This window comes from Pinus tabuliformis, chromosome 1_1 (genome assembly GCF_031772625.1).
Source record: "Pinus tabuliformis cultivar Carrire ecotype Pingquan chromosome 1_1, CPIR1, whole genome shotgun sequence".
NCBI classification, from domain to species: domain Eukaryota; kingdom Viridiplantae; phylum Streptophyta; class Pinopsida; order Pinales; family Pinaceae; genus Pinus; species Pinus tabuliformis.
Window position 1 is genome coordinate 991,041,293 of NC_142297.1, and position 21,392 is coordinate 991,062,684.

The 21,392-nt window shown below is 32.5% G+C and overlaps 1 pseudogene; it reads left to right on the forward strand.

Moving 5' to 3' along the window:
• The first annotated feature begins 19,750 nt into the window (after positions 1–19,750).
• LOC149217870 (NAC domain-containing protein 22-like) lies at positions 19,751–21,002 on the forward strand (annotated as a pseudogene).
• The last annotated feature ends 390 nt before the right edge of the window (positions 21,003–21,392 follow it).

A 21,392-nucleotide genomic window follows, 5' to 3' on the forward strand; every position in this document is an offset into this window, starting at 1 on the left:
TTATGGACATTTCATGCTTGGGGTTGTAGGGCCCAAAAATGTCTATAACACTTGGGAAGCTAACAAGAAGTCTAAAGGAAACTACAATGTGGAAGAAGCATTGTTGATTTCAAACATAATGTAGTTTCCTTTCATTAATGTCAACTCTACAGTATACATGAACCACAATTTTGAATGTATATGGGGTCTTTGATTTTGAGTAATATGTGGCCTCTGTAAGAATAGTCATTTAGGATTTAATAAATAATTCGATACCTCCAAAACCATAATCACTCAGAAAGAGGGAAATCAATCTCCTATTTCGAAGCATGAACCTGTTGGATTTGGACCAATTTAAAGAATTCAAATTTCACATTAAAAACTCATAGAGGCAGGGTATCAACGCATAAGATGACCTTATGAGTACACAATAACTCGAGGGACATATCCTGACACACAATATAATCTAGTATTCGATATTAAGAAAAAAAATATTTCTAAATTGCAAGAACAATTCTTGTAATATTGTATCCACACAGAAACTCAAATGACATAAATTTTGGAGGAGGAAAGAGACTGAAAATAATTAAATATTATAATCTAATCTTCCACACATTTCGCACATAGAAAATGAAAATTTAATAGCAATCCAAACTAATCCTGAAATATTCAGAGGAGTGTCGAGTTAGTCTAGCGACAAACCCAACCAACTCGCACCCTCTATCAATGACCTGGTTCACACAAATATTAAAATCATAAAACACATAAAATGATTAAAGAGAACATAGCTTGAAATGCCTTGATTAATCCTTGTAATGTCAGTCTTTACATTGTGTGGGCAAGGATCAAACTCAGAAAATAGGGCGAACGATCGGTAGATGAACTATGCTTGCGTAATGCTACACTGGGACCATCCCCTCCCCTCCTTCCTAATAGAATCGACTCTGTTTGCTAAAATACAATTCTAAAATTTAATATTATGTCTCTCCATCCCCCCTCTACAATACAAGATCTTCATATTTATAACAACATCTTCTTCCAAATATCTGGATCAGAGGTTAAACATGCATACAACTTTAGAATTGCTAAGAGATTCCTAGATAAAATAAGGAGTCTACGTATTTTACTGGATTCCCATCAATATGAGGTTCCATACAAATACAAAATCTCTTATTGAGTCATCAAGCCCTCACCATCGTACCCATGGGCATATCACGCTGTTATTAATCCTCATGGATTCTAGAAATAATTTGACTATCGTGCTACCACTTTGTATTGGGTATATATACATGTCTGCCCCATCCTTTTAGGTGTCATAACTCTTACTATCTCCAAGTTGCAAAAAATTATAAGACTCAGTGTGACTCAAAGCTCCATTTCCATCCTCATCAGCACAATTAAATTGTTCTTTCCCCCATCTAGGTTCACCACACTCTGTGCTATTATTAGCTAATTCCTCATCTGTAATATGAATAACATATTCCTTGAGTGTGACCAACCAATCTTTGTTGGCATCGACGGTCTCCAAATCCCTATTAGTGGGATACAGAAACCTCTTGATAATAATCTGAACATGTCAGTCCTCCAGTTCTGCAAAACTAATGAAACCATCAAGGGGATTCACATTAACAAGTGGAAAAAGAGCTAAGAGCCAATGAGTGATGTTAAACATCTCGTGGTCATTAAAATAATATTCATCACCATAGTCGAGAGAATGGAGCTCATTCCAGGTATCATGGGCCTTTGTCTGGTCTTGGTCATCGTTCCATCCTTTGCCACTCACGTGATACAAAGAATTCTGTAATATTTCTGAGTGGTGTTGCTTGATGTGCTCACTTTCCCAATCCCTGTCCTCTTGGCGCTTCTCCATATCAGAAACAATGGGATCAAATGCTATTTTGTAATGGTTCACATTGATGATATCAATATTAACGATGTACCCATATTTGAAAGGAATTCCTTGTGATATCACATTGTTCCTGAAAATTTGGACTATCGTCACAATATAAAGAGGGTTCATGATTTTCTATTGAATTTAAAATTTGGTCCTCCTAATTTATTTGTGCAATAGTGAAAACTGGTTTTATATCATTACCTTCATCTATCAATTCTTCGTTTTCTACTTCTATCATTGTTTTTGCAGGTGGGTACAATGTAAATTTGTTTGTCGAGCTTTCATCCGAGATAATCATCTTTCTTGATCTACAACTGATAAAGGCATCAGTTGTAGCTAACCATGTTCTTCTTGAAATTAATGGATGTCACCCTAAATTATTCTTGGGGGTTACAATCATGAAATTAACAGGATATTCCCAAGAATCTAAGGATTCATAGATATCTTCTAGCACATCATCGAGTTTAATTACAGACCTGTCTGCTAATTGTAGCAATGTTGGTGTGTATTCAAGATTAGGAAGCTTCAATTTATCCAAAGTTTGTTTGCTCATTATGTTTATGGCTTCTCCTAGATCAATAAGGGTGTTTGGTATTTCAATTCCATTGATGTGTGTTTTTACAATGGGGCTTCATGGATATAAATATTTCTGAATTGATGTCTTCCCCATCATAATATCTGCAATTTTCTTGACTAATTGAATTCTTTTTATTTCTTTTATTTTTCTTCCTGACCCTTTAGTACTCAATTCCTTAATTTTTTTTGCAAAAATTGATATTTATTTGATTGATTGTAATAAAGGAATTTTTATACAAACATTTTTCAATTCATCTAACATATCATAATTAGGCAATATGATTTGTTTTCCTTCTCTTTTATCGATTTTCAACCTTTGAGGAAAAGGTGGTCTTGAGATAGATACTGAAGGCTTTTCTATCATAGGAGTATTATTAGAATGTATCGGACTTTTTTTGTTTCAATATTTTCTTTCTGAGGAAGGGAAATTTATTCTTGAGAGTTATTATTATCTTTTTGAGAATTCTTTTATGTTTCTTGAATAATAGCTACTGGTCTCTTCCTTTCTAATACTCTACCAGACCTTAATTGAACATTATTAAGATCTAATGGAGTTATCATATAGGATTGAGGATTTTGTCCTTCTAAGTTGTAAACAGGTTGTGAAGTTTTATTGTTTGGATTTGGAAATTGTTGAACAGGTAATTGATTTGGTATTTGCGTAAATTGCAAAGAAAGTTGTGGATTTGCATTTTGAGCTTGAGCTTGAGTTAATTGGTTGGTTTTAGGGAAGTATTTTGATGGAAAATTTGGATAACATGGCGGATATTGTTGATATTGAGAATATCTTCCATAAGTATTTTTCCATCCTTGATTCCAAGATTGTGGTGGTTGAGCCCAAGGTTCCATGGCATAGGTGGATTCCAATTATTTTGTGAGGAATGTGAAAGTTGTTGAGGATTAAAATCTTGAGTTTGATTTGTTCGAGGATTTGTCCATGGTATTTTGGAAATAAAGTAAGGGGGGTCTACCTGATTTGGCATTCCTTCTTCACTAAAATCACCCTTAAGACCTGGTATAGAGGGACATTCTTCTTTAGCATGATTTTACGCACATATAAAACATGTTTCTATGCTTTTTAAATCCAAAGGACATTCACTTAGAGCATGTTTCTTTCTACACCTAGGACAAAATATGGATAATGCAACATTTTCGGCTTTCTTCTTGTTTCGTATTTTAAAGGTGTCAATTTTCTCACTGAGACTCCCTAAAATACCTATTTTAAAGTTATCAAGCAAACTACCTATTCCTACCCTACTTACTGTCCCGATTGCAGATGTATTTACTCTTGATAAAAGAGGATCCCTTTAACTTTTTCATGTTCCTGCTTTACCTCTTGAAATATGAACAAATAGATCACATATATCTGCAAAGGGTGAAATATCTCCTTTTCCCATTAGATTGAGAAGATCAATCCACTAATATTTAATGGATTTGAGTAACAGAGCTTTCAAAGTTTCCTCAACCAGATTATTCATTTTTTCCCTTTTGATATTATAAACAAATATCTCGACAAAGTCTTCAAGATTGTCATCTTCGTTTTCTACCATTTTGAAGAATACATCTTTGATATATGAGGCATACAATAATTCTTATATTTATCTAAGAATGCATCTTTCATTTGTGCCCATGTCCTTATAGAATTTATTTCTAAACTCATAAACCATTTGAATGTTGCATCCTTTAAGGTGATAGGGACAAATTTTAGTTTTTGACCATCACACAGATAGTCATATGATGTACATAATACTTCAAATTCAAAGAGAAATGTCTTTGGTTCTTCACTTCTTATTCCATGAAAAATGGGGAGAATGGAGGGTCAGATGTTCGTCATTGTTAATGTTGTATCCTCATCAAGGATAGGGAATCCAAAAGGTTTTGGATCTCCTCTTCCACTACCTCTACCACCCCCTCTTCCACCTCCTATGTTTCCTCCTCCTCCTCCTCCAATCCTATGTTGTTCACCATTGACATTGTGAACTTCTCCTTCTCCTTCTTCAGCCATGATGGATTCCTCAGAAGAGATATCTGGTTCTACAACAGGATTATCTACTTTCTATTGTAATTCTTCTCGTTCCTCTATCAATGGTTTGAAGTAGGTTTCTTCCTCTTCTTCCTCAGAAGGAACTTATAACTCTTGAGCTAGAAGTTGTTCTCCAGTTGAAGATAGAAAAGCTATTCCAGTTGTTGGAGATGTAGGATCTTCTTCTATCACAACCTCTGTTGATGAAGTTAGTGAACCCTTAGATTGGATTTCAGATCTTAAGACTTCAGGAAGTTTATATTGGCCTGCTATGAATGGAATTCAAGTGTGTGGGTGGTGTGGCACTACGAGGTCATTATGTAGTGAGTGATGATGTAGGAATTGAACTTCTTCCTCGACCTACAAACCTACCTCTAGTGTGTCTTTCCCTATGCATGTCATATTTTTATTTGAATTTTTTTCAGGCTTCTATTTACACTTCCCCAACAACAACACCAAAATGTTAGGTCAATTTAATGTTCTTAAATTGCAAGCATAAATTATCGAATGAAGTTAGTAAACTTATGAAGTGTAGGTGCACTATATATGCTAGAAACCTACTCTTTCGTTTAGTATGATGATGGTTATATTTGTTTCGAGATTTTCATTGTTATCTAGATTTTTATTAGAGTTAGATTTCTACAAATTAATACATGGAAGTTAAGCTATTGTTAGATTAATCTAGCAAATCATATCTAATTGAGTATCATTCTAAAATGTCTTATGTTATTCATCCAAAAATTACGAATCTATATAAACACCTTGATGCTTATGAAACAGAGTATTGGAATTCAAACAAAATCTTGTCTATGAAATATATATATACAAATTATGATCTTAAAGAGTATGAAAGAAATCTCTAATTACAAACTACAGAGTGATATAAATTCTAATTCTAGAAATAATGGACAGGCTACTGTAATGAAGCGAAAAAAATGTTGAAGGACTAAATTATTAAATGACTGCAAGCATAATGAAATATGAAATGGTAAATGAGATAATATGAGTTATATGAAATACTGAAAACAAAGAAGTAATTAAACTAGAATGCAATGATAACAGAAAGAAATTGAATGAAAACAATCATAAAGCAATGAAATGAAAATAAACTAAAAACCTTGACTATCTACAGGGGCCCTCCACATTCAATAGGTATGATTCACAATCACATATGCATCAAATCAAGAAGGTAACTTCAAATTAATAAAAGAACGAATGTTTGGTTCACAATTTCTTCAACAATTAACTAATACATCCTCCCTAATATCGTTTACAGAGGATATACATTTATATAAAATGTGTGTTCAATTACTTGAGACTTTTATGCCTATAGGTCTGTTGTTCAATCCTAATTCAAATATGAAGGTAGACAGGAAAAGCATTTTTTCATCGATTTTCTATTTGGAAAGAAAATCGAGAAAACATGTTGTGCCTGGACACTTGCTGCTACGTGTTGACCTGTGTCACTATGTCATTCCTTCAGTGAATTGGATCAAGTGAATAGGAGGAGATCCATGAAGGGATTGATCCTCAACTAACCATATGCTTAGTTTCTTCATTAGCGCACTGTGACCCTGCAAACCATGGAGGTAGCCATAGATTTATAAAATGGATGTAGAATCATGTTAACTTTGTAACTAATCAACTCTTTACTATAAGAATAAGTAACATTAATGCATATGAAAAATAAGACATGTAAGAGTTGTTACCTTATCAAAATCTATGATTTACTGCCTTTATTGAGTTGATAGTGATAATGAAAAAGAGGAAAAGGGTGGAAAAAGGGTGTCAAAACAAAACATTTATGTAACTCTACAGACCTCTAGGGTTCTTTATTTCTTCTAAAAGAAAATTATGTTGACCACTAGAAATTTCTTTTGTGAATGCACATAGAAAACATCTCTCTTTGTTCATAGATAGCTACCACCATTCTAGATAGTATGTGTTCCATAATATTTTTTTATTTCATTTTGGAATCAAATTTGGGTTTCCACCATATGATTGTAATCTATACTATATTTCTTTGTGCGTGTTTCATTTAATTTCCTACATTTCATTTCCTTCCTTGTACACCACAGATCAATATAAACCTTCCACACACCCCTCATTTCTCTCACTTCTTTTTTCAATTGGTTTATTGATTACATGGGTAGAACAACAACTCATGTTCGGGAGATTGGAAATGGCAACATAAATGACTTCACATATTTCGCCATCTATCTATGTTGATCATCTTCCTTTCATAAATTAGTCTTCCTTGTACATGTGATCATGATGACTAATGTATTTGTATCATCACTGTAAACCATCATAATTTCTTTAAAAGTAACTTTGATGCTCAAAAGATAATTATAATAAGATTATTACATAATTTATTGCGCCCTTGTTAAATTAGTACTATAACCCACTGAGACTAAGGCATCAAAATTATGCTTAGATGAAAAACTTTTCAAAGTTCAATCTCTTTCGAATGAAAAGGATTTAAAAACATTATCATCTCAAACATATGATATAAGCTTTTAATTAAGAAAATTGAAATGTTTTAAATGGAAAATAAATAAATAGAAACTCTTTTTTCTTGTAAAAGAAACAAGATGAAACCTTGTCTTGTTTATAGAATTCATAAAAGAAAAATATATTACAAGAAAAGTAAGAAAGGAGAAAATTTTTCTTTTCAAAATTGAAAATTTTTTATCAGTTCTTTATTTATGTATAAATTTCCTTTCTATTTAGAAAATATAATGCTACTTCTATGAGTCACTTGGGATTAACTTCAGTCAAAATATATCTAAACTCCTTAACATATAAATCTTGAACTTGGAAAAAATGGAATGACACCTCATGTCTCCACAATGTGGGGTGGTATAACAAAACTCGGTCAACATCAACATTAACATTTCCTAGTGGGGGTGGGGGGCGAATTTCAAATATAATGCAATATACTAGAGAAAAGACCTAATATGTGATCATGAAGAACATCTTAGTTTGCATGAAAATAGCAAGTTTGTAAGAAATCTCATTGAAGATCACGTCTTGCGAGTCAAAAATAATTTTCATATGAATGGAAATGTGTATAACATACCAAACATAACTAGTAATATAAGATATCATCATTCCTAAGAATCTATGAAGAGATCTAACCGAGAGCTTGATAAGGTTTGGAAAAGGTGGACTTATTATTTTGAGAGAGATTAAATAGCTTCCTAGATGATTAACATGGAAAATATTTTGGAAAATATATTCCAATAGGAAAGTGTCTACTTTAGTTAGTCTAACAACTTTATTTTATGTTGGTGGCGATAAAAATTTTATGAATATGTTTGGGATTTAAAGAATAATATATTTTTCTTAACTTAAGTCGTCATATATCTGTAACAAAATATACTCACACATGAATTAATATGTTATCAATTGTTGACTATTTATGGCAAGCAAGCCAACATATATAGGATTAATTTCCAAACATTCTCAAAGATATTTTTCTATATAAAATTTTGATAATATTATTTATATTCTATAGAGTTTTAATACACAAAAATTGATTATTTAGAAAAAGTTGCTAATATTATTGAAATATATCTGTGTAGGATGGTTTCTAACATAAAACCCCACTTTCACATCCTAATCCAATGAAAAAAGTACAAAGAACCACTCTTCCTTAGTTATTTTAATAAAATTTAGTCATTTATATGAAAATAACCCAAAAAAATCTATTAGCTTTTTGTTATTTTCATCTATTTTGTATATTTCTATAGAAACAATTCAAAAAACATGATATTTCTGAATTATTTTCATTAAATTAATATGAGAAATAATTTTTTTATATTTACTTAGCCATAATGAATGTTATTAAGCATTTTTATGAATTTTCCTTCTCATATATATATATATATATATATATATATATATATATATTAATAATAATAATAAATCAAACATGCTTGGTTCATGATTTCATGTAATACTAATATTATTTCATTTATGCCATTTCAAATTTATTCATTATTTTTCTATAAAAATAAAGATCTTTTTCTTTGTTCTTTGTCACAACAATTGTCACTTCACCATTTTGACGTTTTTTCCTTTTGTTTGTCCTTTTTCACTGTTCCTACATTTTTGGTTCAAGAGAAAACCAATAATCCAACCATCATATTGACTTTGAATAATAAACTTATGAGTTCCAAAATACTAAACTTCCAAAGAGCTCAAATTCTTCTTTAGTTTAGGCATATGTCTAGGATATGTTAATGTTCTTACAATACTATCAAATATTTTAATTTCAATGCTTCATATCCAAATAATCTTATCAAAAATGTTAATCCCCATAAGAATAATTCAACCATCAACAACTTGATATGAAGAAAATCAACTTGTATATGTACCCACCTAATGAGAAGCATCATCATCTAATAATAAATCTACTTTGTATTAACATTACAACAAAACAAAACTTCAACAATCATCCCTAGACCTAATTTAATTATATTTCTTTTATTTTTGGACTTTTCCTTTTGATTCATGTCACTTCCAACAATCCCTCTTGAAATTGCATAATTGTTACCATACCAACATTTAAGATTTCTTTTATTTACTTTTTCGTCTTATCTACATGTATTTCTAACCTTTAAGCATCATTGCTTCTAGTTTAATTGTAGTTTTTCTCCTCACCTCCTATGATAATAATTATCCATCAATAGAATCAAATTTAACAGTCTAAATTTTATTGAAGCTAATGGGAACGATGAAATGATCCCATGATTTAAGAAATAAAAACAACAATGTAAATTCCCTATCTTTGTCATTAACTTTAACATACATACGATTCAACTCAAATATAAGATCATTAAACAAATTCAAATGATTTATAATTTTCGTACCTTTATTGATTTTTAGACTATAAGGTTCCACTGGATCTAACTTGTTAAGGACTCCACCATATAAAGGTTTTCCATCTTACTCAATAAGCCTATTGCTGTTACTTCTTTGATAATACTAGACCATACATCATCTACAATGCATAACGAAATTATGCTAAGATATCTGGATTTTAGGTATTTGCATGTTTCATTGGTCATATTGGCATGTTTCTTCCTCCTACCATCCAATGCGACATCTAACATTTGTTCTACTAATAAATATCGCATTTTAAGTTTCCGTAATTTCAAATTATTTTTAGCATTAAATTTTCAAGACCCAATCGGTATTCATCTCCTTAGCCATTATTATATACACATATACTATCCCTACAATTTAGATTTTTTTTTGAATTATGCCCATTCATAAATTCATAAATCTAAAATTATACATCAACTTTTACTTAAAAAACAACGTAGACTTTGCTTCTATAATTAGATTGCAAACTTCCACCAATTTTTTTTAGTGTGTGCAAACTTCCACCAATTTTTTACTTGCTGGAATTTTCGTCCAACTACTAGCTATGGAATTTTCTCTATGACCAACCCTGTTCGTGGATACTATGCATACCTCTCCCTACACGATGGTTGTAGATCACTTGAATGGTTACTCAACTAAAGAATGGTGACTCAAGTGACCAATGAAAGCTATGGATCCACTTCAGATCTGCAACTATGTTGTATCAAGACCACTACTTTGTTGAATTCTTCACATGTTGGGGATTTCACTATTTGATTTATTCGCATGGTTTAGCTCTTACTTTGCATAGACTTCATGTCTCAAATTCCTTTATGTTTTGACTGTTATAAAACTAATAAACTTAAACAGCGATTCTGCATGCGGAAAGAACTGAAAAGAATCACTGAAACTTAATGCCCAGGGATACGAGTTACCTCCAGCCATTGGTGATGTTTTGATGAAGGCCACAGTCCACTTGCATGCTACTTCTTCAGCACTCCAGCTTCAATCCTAGCAAAAGAACACAAGAATTCTGAAGGCACTTCCGAGCTCTGCTATCTCAGCTAGATGGTGTAGAACTGAAGGGGTTTGAGATATGAGCTTGGGGACCAACAGATAAACATATAGCTAAGCTTCCATCAAGCTTCTAAAAGCTATGTGTTAGAAAAACCACAAATCAAGGTAGAGATGAGATCAAAGTAATGGACCACTTTAGTAGCTCCCAATTATTAATTTAATAATTGCAGTTGATTTTCTTAACTTAAGGAAACTACTGCAGTTGGTTTCCATAAGTTAAGAAAAGCTGCAATTCCATAAATCAAGGTAGCTTTTGTGTAAAATCAATGGAGCTTAACATTCTCCCACTTGGTCCATACTTCCAAACTTAATGTCTCAACTTAAAAACCATTGATAATCTGTATTAAGTAATAGATACATGAATCATGGCGATAAGTCCTCTAATGACGAGTATTACCTTCCATGTATTACTATGCATTTATTCTTATTATAATTTATGTGGCAACAATTTCTTAATGAATAAACCCTATGTTTATTCTTGGTCCTTCTTAAATAAATTTTCTCAAATCAACTTAAGGTGCACATAATATGAGAAAAAACATCACAATAATTAAGAATTTCATTAACATTGTCCATACAATGAAAAAACTGCATAATGGAACCAAGTCCCATATTCAATAAATGATCCTTGAAATTAACTGTGGCATGCCCTTAATCAAAGGATGATTGATCATTAACTCAGTGCTGACGTGCTCAATGACCACTTTATTTTCTTTAACGCGTTCCCTTATAGCTAAAAACTTAATGTCGATGTGTTTATTTCGACTCCCACTTTTTTAGCCATAAAACCAGCAGCTGAATTATCACAATATATTCTCAATGGCTTAGATATAGAATCCATAATTCTATGCCCAGAAATGAAATTCTTAAGCCATACACCATGTAAAGCAGCCTCAAAACAGGATATACATAAGCATGTAGTCTTTGGTCCCTTGAAGGTACGTCATTACTTTCTTTGCAGCTCTCCAATGGTCTAAACCTGGATCACTCTGACATCGTCCCAACATTCCTACATTAGGCTTCCGACAGCAGAAGCATATGGAATGTTCTTCATTTGTTCCCTTTCTAAGTCGTTCTTCGGGCATTGGTTCAAATTGAACCTATCACCCTTCACAATGGGAGCTACACTTGGTGAACAATCCTTCATCTGAAATCTCTCTAAAATTTTTATTAATATAGGTTTCCTGGGACAGACCCAAGATGCCTCGAAATCTGTCTCTATGGATCTTAATGCCAATGACATAAGATGCCTCACCTATATCCTTCATATCAAAATTTTTAGAGAGGAATTGTTTCACCTCATGTAGCAAACCCTTATCATTGGTTGCTAGCAAAAGGTCATCCACATATAAAACAAGAAAACAAATTTTACTCCCACTAACCTTCAGGTATATACATTGATCCATAATGTTTTCTACAAAACCAAAAGAAGAAATTACACTATGGAATTTCAAATACCATTGGGAGGATGCTTGTTTTAAACCATACAATGACTTCTTGAGCTTGCAAACCAATTGCTCACCATGACTAGAGGGGAATCAATGAAGATGTGTTATTCATGAAGAAGTGTTATCAATCATTAATGAAGAAGTGTTATTAATCATCATCTTTTAGTGCCAGTGTGAACATGCATTGAATCATATGTGACTTTGTTTTGCAGTAAAGACCATTAGACAAAATACCATTCCCAACATAATCAGATTTATAGAATACTGAAAGATTTTTCTGAAAAGTTTAAGGAATATCCAAAAGGTACAAGCCTTGAAACTGAAATCAAGTTTCTAGAAAAACTTGGAACGTAAAAGGTCTTTTCTAACTCCAAAACAAAGCCACTACTTAAAGTTAAATAACATGTTCTTATAGCTTCCACATGCGAGCCCATCTTGTTTCCTGATAAGATGCTTTGCTCACTTCCTACTGGCTTCCTTAGGTTTTGCAAACCTTTGCAAGGAATTCGAAATGTGAATTGTTGATCCAGAATCAATCCACCATGTGTTAATATTAACATTAACCATATCAGATTCATAACAAACAAACGAGATTACTTCCTCAAGTTCGGGAATGTCAGAATGAATTTCAGAGAAATTTGCAGGTTGTACTACTGCATCAAAATAAAGAATCACATGCTTATGTTGAGGCTTAATAAACTTTCATGTTCTACCAATGTAAAACATGGTAAAAAGAATTGAATCAAATGACATGAAAATTGCCCGTGGGCTAAATTTTCAATTCAAACAGATTCAATAAAACTTTATGAACTTTCACGTTTTACCAATGTAAAACATGCTAAAAAGAATTGAATCAAATGACATAAAAATTGCCTGTGGGCTAAATTTTTAATTCAAACAGATTCAATAAAACTTTATGATAAAACTTATTAATTCATAACTCCTGTGGGTAGGTTATGAAATTTTATCCTAATTAATCACATAAATATAATAAAAATTCATGTGGGATAAAATTTATTATATTCAGTGTAATTAATTACAATTTAATGTCTAAATAATCTTTATGTGATCTTGCCAATCAATATATAATTTTATTTAATTAAAGATGCTGTGGCTATTCTCTATTTAATTAAAATCATATGGATCACTAGACATTATTTTGTTGCATAAACAAAACTTAACCAGAGAGAAAAATAATGTTTACTGAAAGGAGTAAGTCAAAATGACATTTTAATAAACTCCATAAAACTGTAATAATTCTCCAGCAAAATCAAAAGCAGTCAGCATTACCGAAAATGACTACAAATTGATTGTTCAATTTATAAACTTAACCCGGAGATTGACTGAATCAGCTTTGATCTACTTTGCATTTGCATAGCAAATGCAGTTCGAAGACTAGCTGGCTTGACTTCAGGCTCCGTCCTTAAGTTTATAAAACAACAAAATAGACCAGCAAACAAGCTATTTTGCTCACAAGATCTGAACCATGATTTATATCAACAGCAACCTTTATTCACACACAAATATTGTTCCTTCAATCCATAAAAAAAGGAAACATATTTACTGATTTGTTGAGATATTATTTAAATGAAAATAATATAAATGAATAAATTATTTTCAATGATCAATTAATGAATTTTCTTGAAAATGAATATAATGTGGTTTAACTTTCCGATTCTAAAATGGATAATGTCCCATTTCATTTTCAAGAATCTAATCCAACTGATCATTCAATTCATTCAGATGGGCTGCATATAATCAAGCATATAACGCTTCATTGTCAAACATCAGCTGATGCATCAAACACTAGCAAACAAGTGCAACAGTGATTGGAAGATGCACGTCTTGGACAAAATAATGAGAAAGCGCTTAAAGTCAATCAGCAGTGAAATCGCCATGAGCAACGTTGCTGCTGAGTGCAACATGCACAGCCGAAAAATAGTTCGACACTTCCTTGATTTACATTGTGGAAACGGTTTATAACTAACACCGAAAACCAATTCATACAAACATAATCAAAAGTATCATAATTTTCAATAACCAAATTAACTGCAAAATTTATATATAATCATTTCTTTGCCACATAAGATATATATCATATCGAGATATATCTATATGATATATCCAACAATAAACTTACGATATATATACCATATCATATGAGATATAAAAAATTTACACAACATAAACCCTAAACCCTTAGATTCATGCCATAAATCTCTAATACAGAACATGTGATGGTTATATAACTGTGCCATAATTTATTTAAGACTAATTCTTAAATTAATTACAAAATAGGCTCTAAAAAATATAAACTATATCTTTAAATAATTTGCAAACAAAACTGCAAATATTATTTATATATTTTATATAAAATTTCATGTGAGCCTCCAAGTTTCTTTATCGACTAATATCTCTGGAAACGGGATAGAACAAGCGTATGTTCCAACAAAAATTACTTTCTTAAATTCCTTATCAACGAAGGTACTTGGAAACCAAGAGTTTTGAGAATAGAAAGAAACGCAGACTTCACAAAGTATACCCGTCAATATTAATTAGAATCTTCGAATATCATTCTCAACAAATATTTAAGAATGCATAAACAACGATGTGGGTATGTTGGTCATCATATCCCCATACATTAACTCTGAAAACATTCTTAAACTTAAATACCTTTTCACGAATTTCCCATAGACCATCGCTATATCAACGTTCATATATGTTCGCATGAGAAGAATATCCACTCTTTTAAAACATATATCATTCCTTTTATCTCCCACCTTTATATTTAAAACTTGACTAATTTCCATGTTTTCATATAATAATATAAAAAAACATAGTGCTTTCAAATTTTTATGAGCATAAATTACGAATGGTTACTTTATGACCCCACATCTAAAGTCACGAATTATTATATGTTCCCAAAAGGCAATCACTATTTTTATAATATTCCATCGTGGATTTTTATTCTCCACTTTCTCACTATATTCAGGGACAGAAAATAAAGGTAGCTTCATTACCGCATATTAGCGTTTGGCTATGATTGGATAAATGTAGGATCTGACAGAATTTAGAAAATAATCTCTGCAACCATTTACAAAAGCAAAAGATCTGACACCGCTCAGATCAAAACCGTTCGACTAGCTCGAAACCACTTCAAGGAAAGCCAGAAAATTTGAATATATTTGATAGCGGGCAACACATATTCAGTATTACCATCATGAGAGTGATGGTAATAAATGAATGCAACTCGCACTATTTGGCTACAGCCAAAGATAAACAGCGCCTGAGTCATCAGTGCCGACTCTTGCGGATAGAAGAGCCAAACATGACAAAACTGTGAAGAAAACTGCAGCTTCACCGACGTTTAATAATCCGCCACAAATTGTCGCAAAAAAGAAAGAAAAATCAAACGAAGCCTCCAATTTCAAAGAAAGAGACCAAAGCTTACGGAATGCACAAAGAAATACTATTCGACAGGCTGAAACGGCTGAATAAGATTAGGTTTCTTCTTCATTTAAACCCTTTCTTTGCAGCATTGGAAATTCTGGAAGCCTCACTGAGCGAAATGTTAATAATATAAAATATATTATGGTTCCGGGGCCGAGCCACCGATTGACGACAGAAATATGTACTAATTAAATATTTAACCTTTTATCATCACATCACAAGCACCATGCCAAGATGCATGCACTGAGGGAGAGAGACAGAGACCCGGTTGCAGCAGCAGAAGAGGGGAAAGCTCTCAAACGACTAAAATTATTGTAAATTCAGGGCATTTCGCCAAGAGTATAATAAATCATGGACTGTACAAATTCTTGGCAGGTTCACTGTGATAAACTTGAAATAGAGAAGGAACGTGTTAAGGGCATCCAAACCCTCCGGCAAGAGCAGAAAAATACTCAGATATCATCCACAGCAATATAATTTCAGGCTGTAGACAGGTTTTCGGTTGTTAAAAGTGATTAGTCAACCGCAGTGAAGAATTCAACCTACGCTGGGAGACTCGAGAAGGAGGCTAGGATCAGAATGTTTAATAACATAGCGTCGACATTTACTTTTGAACCTAGACTCCATTTCAAAGTATTCGAATCGCACCAAGGTAGAGATAAATAAACTCGCTCTGATACCAACTGTTAGACATTCTACAATTTTAACCATGATTCTGCATGCGGAAAGAACCGAAAAGAATCACTGAAACTTAATGCCCAGGGATACGAGTTACCTCCAGCCATTGGTGATGTTTTGATGAAGGCCACAGTCCACTTGCATGCTACTTCTTCAGCACTCCAGCTTCAATCCTAGCAAAAGAACACAAGAATTCTGAAGGCACTTCCGAGCTCTGCTATCTCAGCTAGATGGTGTAGAACTGAAGGGGTTTGAGATATGAGCTTGGGGACCAACAGATAAACATATAGCTAAGCTTCCATCAAGCTTCTAAAAGCTATGTGTTAGAAAAACCACAAATCAAGGTAGAGATGAGATCAAAGTAATGGACCACTTTAGTAGCTCCCAATTATTAATTTAGTAATTGCAGTTGATTTTCTTAACTTAAGGAAACTACTGCAGTTGGTTTCCATAAGTTAAGAAAAGCTGCAATTCCATAAATCAAGGTAGCTTTTGTGTAAAATCAATGGAGCTTAACATTGACACCATTTTCTTTAGCCAATTTTCATGTAGAAAAACATTTCCCTCATAAGCCTTTGCTTTAGTTTCTTTCCTATATATAATATCCTCCACAAGCATCCATACTTCTGTAAGTATGCAAACCAACCTCTTTCTTATATGAAACTTCGTCGCTACACGATTTAGCCTTCATGTCAATGTGCCTTAGTTTCTCTTTTCACGTCCTCATTTAATTTGACTCTAATACGACCTATTAGTATTTGAGATCCTAATAAATAAGTTTAGAAGAGAAAATAATAACAAGACCATAATATTATACAATAGATAGAATTGAGATTGTAAAACCCTTATAGTTTATTAAAAGAAAATCCATGCGACGAGGTATTTCACTATCAAAGATGAAATGTTATAATATTACAATTCACTTCATCAATCTCTCAAGTTTCCTTGATATAACTATCTTGGCATGATTACATTCATTATAATGAAGTTTCCTTAATATAATTGTCTTTGCACGAATACATTAATATAATTGTCTTTGCACGAATACATTCATTATAGGAACTACCACTCCCCATAAACCAACATCATTAGACAATCCACAAAATATTTCCCCAAAATATTAGATTTTTGCATTTTATTTTAGTTTAGTTGATTTCATATTTTAACAGGGAAAACACAATAATGAAAAATTCCACAAAATATTTCCCCAAAATATTAGATTTTTGCATTTTATTTTAGTTTAGTTGATTTCATATTTTAACAGGGAAAACACAATAATGAAAAATTCAATTGAATATAGCCAGTTTGGATAATTTTTTTGAAACCGTGTATTTAGTGTTATTTATAATTTCAGAAAATCCATGTCTTTTGAGTAACTTTGAGGAATGTAATTGTGCAATAGTATACATATTTTTGTATAATTATAAAATAATATATTTTGATAAAAAAATTCGATTAAATTTTAAAAACCTTGAATCATATATTTTAGATTTAATATTTGTGAAAATAAGGCTAATAAAATAAGAAGTCTATTTTTAAAGAGGTCAATATTAAAATTTATATTTACATAAAATTCTAGAAATTTAAATATAAAATTTACTTAAAAATATAATTTTCAAAATTCAATATTTTTATAATTATATTTTATAATTCCAATATTAAATTTTAGAGAAATTAATTAGAAGTTATCCCGAAAGAGTTTACTTTGAAATTGAAATTTATTTATAAAACATTTAACACACCTATTGTATATTAATAATAAATATTTATATCTCAGTATTATAATAATTAATAACATATTATTGATAATTTTAACATATTCTATTACATTATACATAATATTTTTTATAATAAATATATATAGTATATATAACTTCATCAAAATACATTAAAAGTAGTTCATGGGGTTTTGGATTGACAATCAATGAGTGTATTGTTAAGGCACTCTTTGTGGTAAGTCACCGTTTCAAATCCCGTGAATATTTAAATAGTATTAAAAAAAAATTAAAAACATATCTTTTATAATTTTTTAAAACGTTGACTACTTGGACATCTTGGACATCGTAATTTGAATGGAAAATTGAGACCTATGGATATGCATTAAGGTATAGATAAACGGAATATTAAAAGGTGATAGCCCGTATATAGTCAAACATGCTCCCCGAAAAAAGGATATGCATTAAAGTATAGATAAAATGAATATTGGAAAGTAATATAAATATGCACTAAATCATAGATAAAAGAAATATTAAAATAATGTTCAATATGCAATCAAGCATGTTCCAAAAAGAAATGGAGAAATGGTGCAAGCCTATGGCAACGTTGAAAAGTATAGTTGAAGTCTTTATAAAAGCTAACTTCAAAATTGGTCATATATACAGAAAATGATTTCCGAGAGTGGTTATTTTTCACTTTTATCTATTTTTTATTAATACTACTTTTATATATTATAATTACTTATTTAAAATATTTAATTTATATTATTGAAATTAATTTGCTTATTTAAATTGATAAAATAAATTATTTTCTTTGTTAAAACATTTTTCTTTAGCATTATAATATTATATTTTAAAATTCTTGAATAAATTAAATTTTAAAATATATATATTCCATTTAAAAAAATTTATTATAATGTCATCCATAACTTCAACTTAATTAAAATTCCACGAGGTATATAACCCTTTTTCTCGCATACAATTTTGTTATGAAAATCGCTTCGTCACATGTGGTAATACGCAGCGCAAAAATCGGAAACAGACGACTTGCACCCGCTCTCACAATCCCGACCGTTCAACTCAAAAAGGGAAACACATATTCCACTCAGCTCAGTCTGCCCATAATTGATGAATGTTCGAAGTTTCTATCTCACCACGACAATTCCGATGTTAAAAATTAATTATTTGCCTCATTATCTAAACGACAAATCCGATCTTAAAAATTAATTTATTTGCCTCATTATCTAAACGACAAATCCGATCTTAAAAATTAATTTATTTGCCTCATTATCTAATGAATATATGCTTTGGCATTATTAGAATTTACCTTTTCCCCGGAGTACAAAGATATCATGCAACCTCCTCGAAATTTCCCTTTGTGCTCTGTATGACTTAATGAATATACTATGGCCATGAGGATCATATCATATATTTTCCATAAACCTGCAACTTCATAGAAATTTCCATGTTATGAAAGATGAACGAAGACTTGTACTACCAAGACGCCGAGAGTGCGACTTGAAAATTTCCTGGATAAGAAAAATAATCTGTCCTGTGACTGTCAGCACTACCACCACGCGGAAGTAGCGAACTGAAAAAAAAAACATCGGCTGTGGCGCAGCTTTAAATCCGGAGCTGTTGTGTGGTCTGGCGGTCGAAAAACAGGACTGTAGATCAATGAAAACTAACCACATAGAGTATGGGTATAGAAATTAGCCATATAGGTGTGGCAGTTTGCCAAATATAGCGGAGGTTCGATCCTAAGCCGCTCTCGCAGGCTTCATTCTAAGCCTTACTATACAAGCTGTGAAGGAAAATTTCAGAAGACACGTTTCATAAGTCGGCCGTATAGACTTCAACGTGTGGACCATCAGGATGTTGTCTTCCCATATTTGATTATTTTGCCCTAAATTCGTTGAAGTATTTTTTCACCTGGAATCCAGGGAACTTCCAAAGATGAAGATTTCCTTCTATATATTTATGGAAATGGAGATCATGCTGAGATACATGTCTTAAAGGTTCTCCCAAAAGAGATCAGATGGCCCTGCTGCAGAAAACGTGTCGTGGTCTAGTAGGCGCAGAAATCAGGGACCTTCCAGGTTTCAGATTCTATCCCACAGAAGAGGAGCTGCTGGACTTCTATTTGAAGGAAAGGGTTCCAGGCCCGTACCCACTGAGCTTTGATAAGATCATACCTACGTTGGACCTGTATCGGTATGATCCCTGGGAGTTACCAGGTGCACTCAACTTTCTGGTTTTTCAGTGCTTTTAATTTTAAAAGGTCTCTCATAGTCTAATTGATGAATTCGTATACTTGCAGGTTTGGATTATGATGCTGGATTGACACAATGGTTCTTCTTTGTTCCAAGAAACAAGGAGAAGGCGTGCCCACGGACTAATAGACTGACGCCGTCGGGTTTCTCGAAGGCCATCGGTTCAGACAGAGCAGTCCACAACAAGCTGCTTCACTGCATCGGTCTGAAGAAAACACTTGTGTTTTACAAAGGAAAAGGCCCTCGCGGGGAGAAGACCGACTGGATCATGAACGAATATGGTTTGTTAGATTTCAGCTCGTCGACCCCAAGGGTAGGTTTGTTAATGTTTTCCACTCAGCCGCCTTTATATTAGCCAGATCTATTAAACACTAAGAGCACAATGAAAAAATGAAAGTTACCTATCTGCGCAAACCAATACTATTTAAAATCTTACGATAAATTTATTGATTCTACGCCATTGATTTGTGTAGAATCAAGGGGCTCTACAGTCACGGTGGAAGAGTGCCTGGTTTCTTTCACTGCAGAGATACTGATGGAATTATATTGGCATGTGCAGAAGGAAATGGATATGGTGTTATGTCGGATATACAGAAAGGCTGCTTCTCATAAGTCGATTGAAGAACGAGCAAAGAGTGATCACTTGAGAAAGAGGAACAGGTTCATTCAGTTGGTGATGAATATCCGGAGAAGTCTCATTCAGACACCCTTAGTGGCAGCTGCCAATTATCAAATCCAATGACAGAGGCCACGATCTCCTCCCTACCTCATAAGAGTGAGAACGGAATGTATTCTTCTTCTGTAAGTGAAACGAACAATGAATCTAATATGTTTGACTGCCTGGAACCTTTCATGTTTTATGAAGATACAACGGTTTTGATGACCCCAAAAGCTCGCAAGCGGCCACCACAGTTAGAACTGCCCAAGTTGCCGATAGACTGCTTGTTTACCCAACCGATAGCTACTCCTTTTTCTCTCCTCTCTACCCCATCACGGTTTCAGATTCCACCAGTTTAAATATAAATTCCTCTTCTTTATAAATTGATACTTCCAGTACGTATACTCGACGAATTCAAACTTGTGTGGTTTATAAAATCATACGGATGGGATTTGCCATTTTCTCATTTATGCAATATGTACGCGACACCAGTGACGTAGTTTCTCTGCAAATCCAATGGTTCATTTTGTAAAGGTTAAAGCACTGATTTTATCTGAGGAAATATTATGATTACAGCCTACATAGTTTGTAATCTAGAATCAAAATTCAAACTGAAAAGTAAATAGGAGTGGATGTCATTGCAAAGTTGTCTACTTGAATAACAGGATTGGATGCCTTTCCAAATATCTGTACTTGACCAATAGGATTGTTAAGAGTATATATTTACGTAGAGTAATCTTTCCAGTGAA